Here is a 14,746-nt window from a genome sequence, read left to right as displayed (position 1 = left end):
TCTTACATCCTAGAGGATACTGGGGTTCCATTTAGTACCATCGGGAAGTACCAAAGCTCCCAAACCGAGTGGGAGAGTGCTGAGGTTCCTGCAGAACTGATTGACCAAACTGAAGGTCCTCAGAGGCCAAAGTATCGAACTTGTAGAACTTAGCAAACGTGTTCGAACCTGACCAAGTAGCTGCTCGGCAGAGCTGTAAAGCAGAGACACCCCGGGGAGCCGTCCAGGAAGATCCCACCGACCTAGTAGAGTGAGCCTGTACAGATCTTGGAACCAGCAAATCTGCCGTAGAATAAGCATGCTGGATAGTAAGCCTGATCCAGTGAGCAATAGACTGCTTTGAAGCAGGACACCCAACTTCATTGGGGTCATAGAGAACAAACAGCGAGTCCGATTTTCTGTGACGAGCTGTCCGCTTCACATAGATATTCAAAGCCCTCACAACATCCAAGGACTTTGTAGTAGCAGAGGTGTCGGTAAGCATTGGAACCACAATAGGTTCGTTGATATGAAACGCAGACACCACCTTAGGAAGAAATTGCTGACAAGTTCTGAGTTCAGCTCTATCTATAGGTGTATAGTGAACGCGCCCAGCCCCGCCTGCGTTTTTCCTGGCACACCTGTGTTTTTCTGCACATTCCCTGAAAATGGTCAGCTGCCACCCAGAAACGCCCACTTCATGTCAATCACTCTGCGGCAAGCAGTGCGACTGAAATGCATCGCTAGACTCTGTACAAAACTACATCGTTCATTGTGCCCGTACGTCGCACGTGTGCATTGTGCCGCATACGCATGCGCAGAACTGCTGTTTTTTAGCCTGATTACTCCGCTGCGAACAAATGCAGCTAGCGATCAACTCGGAATGACCCCCATTGTCTCTAGCTTGTCAGCCCGGGATGAAGCCCACCTGGTCAGCATGATTTAGCCGAGGCAGGACATAGTTCAATCGTAAGGCCAGACTTTTTGCAAAGAGTTTAGGTTTTAATTTAATATACACAATCCATACCTCCCACCATGATCCATTCCAGGAGGGACAAAATGCTCTCTACCTGGACTTCCTGCTTAAGTTATGATTGCAATCCCTGTGTTGAAATACCTTTCTTATCAATTAAATAGTTCAACACAGGTGACGGCAATCATATATTAAGAGGGAAGTCCAGGTACAGAGCATTTTGTCCCTCCTGGAATGGGTCATGTTAGGGGGTATGCACAATCTAATATACATCCCCTTTCCCAAGGCCCCCACAAGGCTTAATCCATCCCTGGTTGGTGCCCTGCCCCCCTCCGCTCACATTCACTACTAACAACCTGTCTCAGCAGCGGGTGGTCTTCTGTATGCCGGCGGTCGGGCTCCCGGCGCTCAGTATACCGGCGCCGGGAGCCCGACAGCCGGCATACCGACACTTATTTTCCCTCGTGGGGGTCCACGACCCCCATAGAGGGAGAATAAAATAGTGTGGCGTGCGTAGCGCGCCACCGTGCCCGTAGCGTGGCGAGCGCAGCGAGCCCGCAAGGGGCTCATTTGCGCTCACCACGCTGTCGGTAAGCCGGCGGCCGGGCTCCCGGCGCCGGGATGCTGGTCGCCGGGAGCCCGACCACCGGCCAGCCGTAGTGAACCCTCAGCAGCACCCAGACACACACTCTCTTCAGGGTCGCTGAGATGGAGGGTACTAATTACCTAGGCCTGGGCTTGTTAGATGGGGACATTGCCAGTGCCCCCTGTACTAGAGATGGCTACTGAGTGAATGTCTCGACACTTTCACTCGAATCTTGTAGGTGTTGGAAAGATATGAGTCACAAAACTTTGATGTGTTGATACGTACTCAGTGTGTGTGCACTGACTGTTCTGGCGCCCCCAGTGGACAGGGACTCAGGGTGCTGCAGTGTGCTGCACTGTCTCGGGATCCTGTGACTGAGTTGAACTGACACTGTGAACTGGAGAGAGTCTGAGAGGCTGCCTTCACTTCAGCGTTTCAGTGACAGTTCAACAACTCAATCACGATGCCGACACAGTGCAGCACAATTAGTAATGTGCGCTGTACGGATTGCGACTCGCAATCCATTCATGCACGTTTTCTTAGAAAGCAAATGTGCATGAATGGATTGCAAGTCGCGACCCGCACGGCGCACACAGCACACAGTAGTCAGTCCCTGAGTCAGCCAGCACTGCAGTCAGCGCATTACCTGATAAAGAGCTATGTGCCAAGACAGTGGCCCCCATTTGTCAATGAGTTTTCCTGCTGAAAACTCATTTTCTGTGATAATTAGGATATTTTTTCATTTATTATGCTGATAACGCTGTTTTTAAGCAGCGCTTTCAGTTTTCTGTCCACCCATTAGAGATGTTTGTATTTAAGAACGAGCGCTATTTGTAAACTCGTCTACCTTAATTAGGTTTGTCAGCTGTGTCCTGCTGTTAAAACAGCGCTGTGGCGATGTTCACCCAGCACTGCCCTCCCGGCTCCCAGAAGTACTCCCGGCATGCTTAGCATGTGCCGAGTTACTATAGAAACCGAGGGGTGGAGAAGAAATAGCACAGCTCCGCCCTGCTTGGAATACAGCCCTAAAATGGCCGTGTCATCCGTAATTCACTACTGTGCATGTGCCGGAATTTGCCTAAGACGGCGCATGTAGGGACGCCATTGCAAAACATAATTTGTCAGTACTGCTGGAGTGTAAACAGCAGCGCTGACAGGACAAATACCGCTACTGCTCACCATGGGATTAGCTCATCTTAAATAGATGAGCATGGAGCCAATATACCACGGTGAGTGAATATGGAAATTAGCACTCCACTACAAGTTGCTTGATAAATGGGGGCCCATGTGTCGAACCACTCTACTGATTTGACTCACGTGGCTCAACACACTTCAGTGTCTCACTTTGCCCTTTCCTACCCTGTACAGCTGTGAGGGAAAGGGGACATTAGGGTGGGGGCAGTGTGCACTCAAGAGGAAGTCTCTCCCCATAGGTACTGACTGCTGTGGGAGGGGCCCTACATCCTGCAGATCACAATCATATTCACCCTCCACATTCACATCCACCACCCCAGCAGCACCCAGACAGGGAGAGGGAGTACAGTGGCACATGTCCTCTGGGCTCCCTGATTGTTCCTGCTCTGGGGCACATAAAACAGAACCTGGAGCAATGGAGGAGGTGTTCTCCGTACAGGGCTGGCGCCCTGCGGCGTTTATCTTCAATTGTCTCCTGTATTTACGCCCCTGGATTCACAGAAAGACAGCGGTTTACACAAATTGACACAAGAGCTTACACTCTCTTCGTAGAGACTGTCACTCCCGGGGCTGATCACTCCTGCACGGCCAATCTCTGTATTTATGTCTGCTTTATCTCATTCCCTGTTAGCTGTTACATGGCAGGGTTAGGTTGAAGGGGCATGACGTTGAACACATGCTAATGCTAGGCTTACACTGTCCAATTATCATCCTGATCAGCCGATAATCATCTGCTCAGGCCAATATTTCTACAGTGTATTGCCGTGACCGAGTCATTGTCTGTCAGCCATGCATAATCGTCCAGCATGTTCGATAGATCCGATAATTGGTCGAAAGCATCTGGCAGTGTATGTATACATTTCCTCTGTTACTTCACAGGGGAGGAATGCAGATATCATGGCCATACACTGTGAGATATCTCACAGTGGGGCATATTTATCACAATCCGCATTTTGAATGCAGATGTAATAAATATTTTTAGTGTAAATTTTCAAAGTGAAAATAAATATTTTCACCCGAATTTAGCAATGTTCTCTTACCAACGGACGGGCTCTGATAAGAGTCCGACCTGGTGAATATCTAAAAAGCAGGGTGATTGCGTAACACTATCATACTGCTTCCTGTTTCAGGTCCCCAGCAGCCAATGAACATGCGCGGCTGCTGACTCCGGCTCCCTCTCTGAAAAACATTGTGAGTTACTAGCCCCTACTATACGATAACCCCACCATGAGATGACGTTATCCTATTGGGAAGCATTCCAGAGCTTGGTAATCACCGCTATCTGCTGTGTCCCTCCATAAGTAATTTTGGGGATACTTAATATTAGCTGATATCCCATGAAAAAGCCAGTTTTCCAGGAATAACCCACAAAAATTATTTTATAAATAGGCCCCAGTGTATGGCCATGATATCTGATGGGTTTCAGCTTGTCAGATAAAATGTCTGTCAGTTTGACAGACATTTTATTTCATAGGAGGGAGAGATAGCAAACCTTGAAGAGAGATAAAGTGGAGAGAAATACCAATTCCTAACTGTCATTTTTCAAACACATTCTGTAACATGACAGCTAGAAGCTAATTCGTTGGTACTTTATCTCTCTCCACATTATCTCTCCCAAGGTTTGATACATCTCCCCCAGTGTATGCCCAGCATAACTCAGATATCTCACATTCTCTGCTTCCTCTGAGGATTTCAAGTCTGGGAGGGGCAACCTGGTCGGTGCCAGGGAGTGTGGCTGGTAGGAAGGTGGGCTGTTCAGGGAGCATGACGGCAAATTGTGTCATCCTGGCTCTGCCCCCGATATATAGTGCCGAGAAAAGACACATTACGTAGCAGGGGCGGGGCTATGATGACGCGATTCAGTGCAAATCACGTCATTAGGTCTCCCTTGGACTGCCCACTTGTCCCTTGTGGGCAGCCGAGGTAGGTGTGTGTGTGGGGGGCTGGCTCTGGGTGCAGGAGACTTGCCTACCTTTACAGGGAGCCTCGAGCGCCACCCGTACTTTGGGAGTCTCCCGGCCATTGCAGGGGGGTAGACAAGTATGTTTCACGTGTTGTGAGGGATGTACCACATTGACCTTTTATTTGTTTATAAGTCAATAAGACATCAGTGGCCCATAGTCATTGTTATGCCAAATTATATGAATTCTTACTTAGTGCCATTGTAGCAATATTACTATTATTATTATTATTATTAATGTTTATTTGTAAGGTGCCAAAAGTGTTCCACAGCACCTAACAGAGAATATAAACAAATTAGTAAAACAATAAAACAACGACTTACATTACAAGAACAATGTAGGGCAAGTGCATGGTATATAAGCAATGTTGCATCAAGGATCCGGACATTGAAATAATTATCAGGGTGCTGTTGAACGGGGTATGGAATAGGGTATAGTCTAAGAGAGGGAAAAGCACATGAGGGGAGAAGGGCCTGCTCGTAAGAGCTTACATTCTAAAGGGGAGGGGCAGACAGATCAGGACACAGAAGGGGTAGGATGAGAGATGGCTGGTTTGATGAGGAAGTGGGTCTTGAGAGCAAGTTTAAAGTTTTGTAGAGAGGTGGAGAGTCTGACAGGGTGAGGTAGAGAATTCCAGAGATAGGGAGCACCACAGCTAAAATCTTGGAGGCAGGAGTGGGAGGAATTAACAAGTTGGCAGGAGAGGCTACATATATTTTTGGAGCGAAGAAGGCAGGTGGGAGTGTAAAAAGACATAAGGTCAGATATGTAAATGGAAGTGGAATGGTTGATGGCTTTGTAAGTGAATGCAAGAAGCTTGAATTGGATTCAAAAAGGGAAGGGGAGCCAGTGTAGGGCTTGTAAGAGAGGAGAGGTGGACATAGTATGTTTGGAGAGGAGATGACCAGTGAATGGATGAGGGTCTTGGTAGCATTCAGGGTGAGAAAGGGTCTGATCCTGGAAATATTTTTAAGATGGAAACGGCAGGACTGTGAGAGGTGCTGAATGTGTGGGTAGAAGGAGAGGGAGTAATCGAGGATAGCTCCTAGATAGCATACTTGAGGGTTAGAGGAGATAGTTGTGCAGTCAATAGACAGTGAAATTGTGGGAGGTGATATGCGTGTGAGTGGGTAGATGATTAACTCAGTCTTAAACATGTTAAGTTTAAGAAAGCAATGGAACATCCAAGAAGAGATAGTGGAGAGACAGTTGGAGATAGGATTGAGAAGGGAGGGCGAGAGGTCAGGGAAGGAAAGGTAGATTTGAGTACCATCAGCATAGAGGTGATATTGGAAGTCAAATGGGTGAATGAGCTCACCTAAAGAGGATGTATAGAGAGAGAAAAGAAGAGGTTCAAGAACAGACCCTTGGGGGATGCCTACTGTTAGTGGAAGTGCAGGGGAGGTGAAGTCGCGAGATCAGACAGAAGGAGCAGTCAGAGAGGTTAGCTGGATAGCCAGCAGAGGGCAGACCAATGGAGTGAAGGATTTGCAGGAGGGAGTGTTCCACAGTGTCAATAGCAGCAGAGAGGTCAAGGATAATAAGTAGAGAGTAGTGGCAGCATGGAGGTCATTGCAGACTTTCGTGAGTTCAGTGAAGTGAAGTGGAGGGGACAGAAGCCAGACTGAAATGGTTCCAGCAGGGAGAGGGAGGAAAGAAAGGTGGTGGTAGACAATGTGCTCAGGGAGTTTTATGGCAAAGGGAAGGAAAGAGATTGGTCGGTAGTTGGAGAGAGTGTTAGGATCAAGGGTAGGTTTTTTTTAAGAATAGGGGAGACAAGGGCATGCTTGAAGGCAGAGCCAGAGACAGTGCCTGTTGAAAGGGAGAGATTGAGGAGGTGGGCAAGATGGGAACAGGCAGAAGGTGAGAGGTAGTGGAGGAGGTGGGAGGGGATATGGTTTAGTGGGGAGGTTGTTGGGGAAGGAGGACCAGATGAGGGATATTATTTCATCACCAAGATACAGGGGAAAAAGAAGTCAGAGTTGGTCAGATGAATGAGGATGGGTAGTCAGGGATAGGAGGGACAGGTTGTTGAGGGTCTGTTGGGATGTGATGTCCTGACATATGTAGTCAATTTCGGATGTGAAGTAGGTGTCAAAGTCAAGGGTAGAGAGTGAGGAGGGAAGTCGATGTGGGGGTGGACAAAGGACATATTAGATGGTGGCAAAGAGACGCTGGGGGTTTGAGGATTGGGAGGAGATGAGGTTCTTGAAGTATGACTGTTCAGAGCTAGAATGAGCAGCACTATAAGATGAGAACACAAATTTGAAATGGAGGAAGTTTGCTTTAGAGCTTGATTTCCTCCACAGCCGCTCAGCGGTCCGTGAATATTTTTGCAGATATCTGGTGAACTTGGAATGCCAAGGTTGTGGTGTTGATCTGCGAGGGTGAGTGAAGACAAAATCAACTGAGTTCCCACTTACATGGGAAGTGTTATGATTCCAGCACTCTGGTCAGAGGAGATCTTATGGCAAGGACCGGAGCACTGGAACGGAATGCTGGGGAAGGGAGCAGGACAGGAAAATAGCCCCTGGCGCCCTAACTCTGTTGTCTCACCCGTGTTGTCAGAAATCCCCTGCGAGACTATGGTTTCTTGAGCCCTTGGCAGCCGCGTTTGAAGGGCGGATTATGTCTGCCCAACTTCGATGCCCCCCGGTCTTAATGAGAGACAAAGGGAAACCCGAGACAGGGTGATAACAAGAGGCCCTCTAACTAAACAACCAGGCCAGGGGCTAAGCAAACTCAAAACTATAATATGTGCGGAGAAACCGCCAAGGAAAAGGACAACCAAAATATCCACTTGTCCAATTCTCCTACCCGGCACCGCCGAGTACCAGAGAGGACTTGTGGAAGCGGAACCCTCCGCAAATGCTCCAAACACAAAATATAAAAGGTAAAGCGGCTGAGCCGCAACACACGGCAGAGCCGCAACTCACGAACACCACTGGATATAAAACGGTGATCAGTCAGGACTCCAGGGACGAGATGGTAACTCCCGAGTACAGGACTTCTGAGGACTGGAATGACCGGATACAGCAGGACTGGAAACAGACTCTCAGCAAACAAAGGCAGCATGCAGGAAGCTATTACCGGCGTCTGTGAGAAGCCCTGGGAGTGTACTTAACAGGGAGTCCTCCAATCAGCTGTTTAGAGGCTGATTGGACTAAATGCCGTGCAGCTGCCTTGCTGCACGTCCAGAGAACAGGTGAACGCATTAGATCCTAAAACCCAGCAACGGGGAACGCGGTCCGCCAGTGGCGTCCCCGTTGCTAGGGTCCGTGCGGCTTCAGCGCGCCCGGCGTCTAGCGTTGCTAGGGAGCCGGCGGCTGTACGTGCACGGCGTCCCTAGTTGCTAGGCGCCGGTTCGCACGGACAAGCGGACCCCGGCGCCTAACAGTACCCCCCCCTTGAGGAGGCGGTCAAGGAACCCCTAAAGCCAGGTTTCCGAGGAAATCCCCGAAAAAATGCCCTCTTGAGCCTCGGGGCATGAAGATCCTTATCCAGGACCCAAGACCTTTCCTCCGGACCATAGCCTCTCCAGTGAACCAGAAAATAAAGCCGGCCCCGGGACAATTTGGAATCGAGAACCTTCTCCACCAAGAACTCCTGTTGTCCCTGTACATCCACCGGAGATCTACCCTGAGAGATCCTCCGAGGAAATCTACTGGAAGAAACGTATTGTTTCAACAGGGAACAATGAAACGTATTACCAATCCTGAGAGATCTTGGTAAACGTAACCGAAAGGCAACTGGGTTGACTCTTTTAATAATAAGAAATGGCCCAATAAATTTGGGTCCCAATCTAGCCGAGGATTGTCGAAGCCTGATGTTACGAGTCGACAACCATACCCTATCTCCCACCTTAAAAGTGCAAGGACGTCGGAGCCTGTCAGAAAATTTCTTCTCTCGAAAGGCCGCTTTTCTGAGAGCAAGGTGCACTTTTTTCCAAATGGCTCTGAGATGGGAGGTTAAGGTTAGCGAGGAGACTGAGGAATGATGAAAAAAAGAATTAGCTCTGGGGTGAAAACCAAAAACTGAAAAGAATGGAGACTCTTTAGTGGAGGAATGACAAGAATTATTGTAAGCAAACTCCGCCAACGGAAGAAACTCGGACCAATCATTCTGGAGTTTGGCAGAATACAAGCGCAAATACTGTTTCAATGATTGGTTAACTCGCTCGGTTTGCCCGTTGGATTGTGGGTGGTAACCGGATGTTAACGACAATTTCATCTTTAATGAGGCACAAAAACATTTCCAGAATTGTGCGATGAATTGTGGACCCCGATCAGAAACAATATCAGTAGGCAACCCATGAAGTCTGAAAACATGGCGGAGAAACAAAACTGCCAACCCTTGGGCAGAAGGCAATCGGGGGAGAGCAATAAAATGAGCCATCTTGCTAAAACGGTCCACTACCACCCATATGACTCGGAATCCGGCTGAAAGGGGAAGGTCAACCACAAAATCCATGGAAATATGGGACCATGGCCTGAGAGGAACATTTAAGGGCATAAGTTGCCTGATAGGCAAGGAACGGGGAACCTTATGCTGTGCACAAACCTGACATGAATAAACAAACTCCCTAACGTCTTTAGAAAGACCAGGCCACCATACTGAGCGAGAGACTAACTCCAAAGTCTTAGAGATTCCCGGATGCCCGGAAACTTTGTTATCATGGAATTCCGTTAAAACAGTAGCTCTCAAAAACTCACTCAGGGACGTAAAGACGACCAGCAGGAGTATTTCCAGGAGCTTGGTGTTGAAGCTGTTTTAACTGGGTAAATAAATCTTGTGTGAGGCCTGCCCAGATGACCGAAGATGGAAGTATGGGAGTAACAGGACTGTTATTGTGAACCGGAAGAAAGCTGCGTGACAGGGCATCAGCCTTAGTATTCTTGGAACCAGGCCTGAAAGTGATTATAAATTTGAAACGAGTAAAAAATAAAGCCCAACGTGCCTGCCGGGCATTAAGCCGTTTAGCCGATTCGATGTATTGCAGGTTTTTATGGTCAGTCAATACTGAAATAGTATGTTTTGCTCCCTCCAGCCAATGCCTCCACTCCTCGAAAGCCCACTTTACCGCCAGTAACTCCCGATTACCAACGTCATAGTTGGATTCAGCGGAGGAGAATTTCCTGGACATAAAGGCACAAGGATGTAACTCCAGAGACTCCGGATCCTTTTGAGAAAGGATAGCCCCCACTCCAACCTCCGAGGCATCAACCTCCACAACAAAGGGCAATTCCGGATTGGGATGTCTGAGGACTGGAGCCGAGACAAAGGCTTGTTTCAAGGCCCGGAAGGACAACTCAGCTTCACGCGACCAGTTGGTAGGATCCGCTCCTTTCTTTGTCAGAGCTACAATGGGAGCAACCAGGTCAGAAAAAGAATGAATGAACCTCCTATAATAATTTGCAAACCCTAAAAAGCGCTGAATTGCTTTTAAATTGGTGGGTTGCGCCCAACTAAGGATGGCCTGGAGCTTCTTTGGTTCCATGGAAAATCCCTGAGGGGAAATAATGTACCCTAAAAAAGATACTTCCGTGACATGAAACTCACACTTCTCCAGCTTGGCATATAAATGATTCTCACGTAATTTTTGAAGAACCAGACGCACCTGGGTAACATGTTGTTCCATTGATTCAGAATAAATCAGGATGTCGTCTAAGTAAACGACCACGAATTTCCCTAGGAAGTCACGGAGCACATCGTTAATGAGGTCTTGAAAAACTGCTGGAGCATTAGACAAGCCGAACGGCATCACCAGGTACTCGTAGTGACCCGACTGAGTACTGAAGGCCGTTTTCCACTCATCTCCAGATTTAATTCGGATGAGGTTGTACGCTCCTCTAAGGTCAATTTTAGAAAAAATCACAGCAGAACGTAACTGATCAAAGAGTACAGAAATCAACGGCAAAGGATAGGTGTTTTTAACTGAGATCTTATTCAGGGCTCTAAAATCAATGCAAGGTCTAAGCGAGCCATCCTTTTTCTCCACAAAGAAGAAGCCTGCACTTAAAGGAGATTTTGATGGTCTAATAAATTCTTTCTCAAGGCTCTCCTTTACATAATCATTCATAGCCGCAGTTTCTGGCCCGGATAATGCATATAATCTTCCCTTTGGCAATGCGGCACCAGGAATTAACTCAATAGCACAATCATAAGGCCGATGGGGAGGCAGAATGTCCGCATTGCCTTTGGAGAAAACATCAGCAAACTCCTGGTATTCCACCGGAATGGGTTCTGGAATGATAGCTGCTACTCTGACTGGAAACGTGATACATTCCTTATCACAAAAAGTACCCCACTGTGAAATCTCCCCCGACCGCCAATCAATGGTGGGATTATGAAAGGCCAGCCAAGGGTGACCCAGAACAACTGGAACTGCTGGGCAATGTGTAAGAAAGAACTCGATTTTCTCGGAATGTAGAGCTCCTACTGTAAGTAGTACAGGAGGTGTACAGAGAGAAATAATCCCATTAGACAGCGGACTCCCATCTAAGCCATGCATGGTGACACACCTACCCAAAGGTAACTGAGGAATGCCTAAGGCCTTAGCCCAAGTTAAATCCATAAAGTTTCCTGCAGCTCCACTGTCAACAAAAGCCGACACCGAAGAACTGAGGCTGCCAAAGGAAACTTTAACTGGGACTAAAAGGGAGTTATTCGAGGAGATAAGCTGCAGACCTAGGTGAACCCCCTCACAATTTCCCGACTTGTTCGGACAATTACGAGCAAAATGTCCCTTACCCCCACAGTACAGACAAAGACCAGAATTTTGCCTTCTGGCTCTTTCTTCAGGAGACAGCCGGGAGAGACCCATCTGCATGGGCTCCTCTACGTCTTCAGGAATGGAATATACACACGGAGTTGACCTTACAGTTGCTCCTTTTTCAGCCCTCCGCTCTCTGAGACGACGATCAATCTTAATAGAAAGCTCCATGAGTTTATCGAGAGTCTCAGGAGCGGGGTACTGAAGGAGACTGTCTTTTAGAGACTCTGATAAGCCGAGGCGAAACTGACTGCGCAGGGCTGGGTCATTCCAGCCACAGTCGTTCGACCAACGGCGAAACTCCGTACAATAAACCTCCGCAGGATTTCTACCCTGTCTGAGAGCGTGCAACTGACTTTCAGCGGACGCCTCTCTATCAGGGTCATCATACAAGAGCCCTAAAGACTCAAAAAAAGCGTCAACTGGCAACAATGCCGGATCCTGTGCTCTTAAACCAAATGCCCAGGTCTGAGGACCCCCCTGGAGCAAATAAATAATAATCCCGACCCGCTGAGATTCAGTACCCGAGGAAGTCGGTCTTAAACGAAAATAAAGTTTACAGGATTCTTTAAAATTAAAAAACTCTTTTCTATCACCAGAAAAACGGTCAGGCAAATGCATCTTTGGTTCAGGGACTACCCTTGGGGAAGCTCGCAAAAGATCTTCCTGCAACTTCACCCGAAGAGAAAGATCCTGAACCATCTGAGTAAGTTCTTGAATCTGGCTGACTAAGAGCTGACCAGGATTTGGCCCTAAACCTGTTGGATTCATGAGGTCGATAAACTCTTACAAAACTGAATGAGAAAAAAATTAAACCCTGTTTAATTTTAAGTTTTGGTATGGCCGGTAATAATGTTATGATTCCAGCACTCTGGTCAGAGGAGATCTTATGGCAAGGACCGGAGCACTGGAACGGAATGCTGGGGAAGGGAGCAGGACAGGAAAATAGCCCCTGGCGCCCTAACTCTGTTGTCTCACCCGTGTTGTCAGAAATCCCCTGCGAGACTATGGTTTCTTGAGCCCTTGGCAGCTGCGTTTGAAGGGCGGATTATGTCTGCCCAACTTCGATGCCCCCCGGTCTTAATGAGAGACAAAGGGAAACCCGAGACAGGGTGATAACAAGAGGCCCTCTAACTAAACAACCAGGCCAGGGGCTAAGCAAACTCAAAACTATAATATGTGCGGAGAAACCGCCAAGGAAAAGGACAACCAAAATATCCACTTGTCCAATTCTCCTACCCGGCACCGCCGAGTACCAGAGAGGACTTGTGGAAGCGGAACCCTCCGCAAATGCTCCAAACACAAAATATAAAAGGTAAAGCGGCTGAGCCGCAACACACGGCAGAGCCGCAAATCACGAACACCACTGGATATAAAACGGTGATCAGTCAGGACTCCAGGGACGAGATGGTAACTCCCGAGTACAGGACTTCTGAGGACTGGAATGACCGGATACAGCAGGACTGGAAACAGACTCTCAGCAAACAAAGGCAGCATGCAGGAAGCTATTACCGGCGTCTGTGAGAAGCCCTGGGAGTGTACTTAACAGGGAGTCCTCCAATCAGCTGTTTAGAGGCTGATTGGACTAAATGCCGTGCAGCTGCCTTGCTGCACGGCCAGAGAACAGGTGAACGCATTAAATCCTAAAACCCAGCAACGGGGAACGCGGTCCGCCAGTGGCGTCCCCGTTGCTAGGGTCCGTGCGGCTTCAGCGCGCCCGGCGTCTAGCGTTGCTAGGGAGCCGGCGGCTGTACGTGCACGGCGTCCCTAGTTGCTAGGCGCCGGGTCGCGCGGACAAGCGGACCCCGGCGCCTAACAGGAAGGTGAGGTGGTCCACTGGGAGAGACCAAGTGATGATGTAAGGTTAAAGAGTTTAGTCTCTCCCTACCAGTGGAGGTATATAAAAGACACACCCATGGGCCTACTAATAAATGCATGCAAGTATAGATAACTCTCACCATTACAATCCACTCTGAATGAAGTATAGATCCACTCTCACCATTACAATCCATTCTGAATGAAGTATAGATCCACTCTCACCATTACAATCCATTCTGAATGCAGCTGCCAGGCTAATATTCCTCGCTAGTTCATCGTCTGCAGACCCACTTTGTCAGTCCCTCCATTGGCTACCTGTATTCTACTGTATTCAATATAAAATACTGTTACTTACACACAAGGCTATTAACCATACTACACCAACATACATCTCTTCGCTTATCTCAAAATATCTCCAAACCCGGCCTTTCGATCTTCACAAGATCTACATCTCTCATCCACACTCATTACTTGCTCCCATGAACGATTACAGGACTTTCCTCGGGCTGCACCCACTCTGTGGATTGCCCTACCACGTACAATAAGGCTCTACTCTAGTCTTAAAACCTTCAAGTGTTCCCTGAAAACTCACCTATTCAGACAAGCTTATCAAATTACAGAACCGCTTACATTACCTTCATAGCTTTCCTATTATCCAATTATATCAATGCATATACTCACATATTTTGTTTCTTCACTCTCCTTTCCTCCTGACCCTGGTTCATCACTGCTGTGATGTGATATCATGCAACCCACCAAGATCCTTTGCAATCTGGTGGACAACTATGCAATAGATAGCACCTATCCTTGTGTATCAATGCCTATTTCCCCATAGATTGTAAGCTTGCGAGCAGGGCCCTCCTACCTCTATGACTGTTTTCTTTTACCCAGTTTTGTCTTCTAATTGTGTCCAGTTGTAATGCGCAACGGAATGTGCTGCGCTATATAAGAAACTGTTATTAATATTAATAATAAGAATATTAGTATCTTGTTACAAAATGCACGTTATTATATACACTGGAATTGCAGCATAAATGACAATATGGGAGAAACAGCAGCTTAAACCCCAAGAATACAATAGGAAAGAGGTCATTGCCCCTAAGACCTTACAATATCTTGTTACAGATATTCCGTGATTGACATTTCAGTGATCCCCAGCCTCCTTTCCCAGCATTGCAAAACACCATTGCATTAATCCTTATATAACCTTCCACTAATTCAAAAGTGCCCATGGCAAACTATTACGCTCCCTTCCCATGTGCATCATCTGATCAGGTTGATGACAACCAGTAGAGCTCTCTGGTCATGGTGATTATTAAAAGGAATTATGAATAAAGTACAAAGTAGCAGTGTTCCTGAGAACAAAAATCTAAAAGCAATTAAGCATCGATAGTTACTTTACAGATTCTTAGGAGCAAGCAAACCCTGCCGGATTTACCACATACTGACTGGGGGCCTGTGAA

The sequence above is a fragment of the Pseudophryne corroboree genome, chromosome 6 (assembly GCF_028390025.1).
Source record: "Pseudophryne corroboree isolate aPseCor3 chromosome 6, aPseCor3.hap2, whole genome shotgun sequence".
NCBI lineage: Eukaryota > Metazoa > Chordata > Amphibia > Anura > Myobatrachidae > Pseudophryne > Pseudophryne corroboree.
This window is presented reverse-complemented; position numbering follows the sequence as displayed.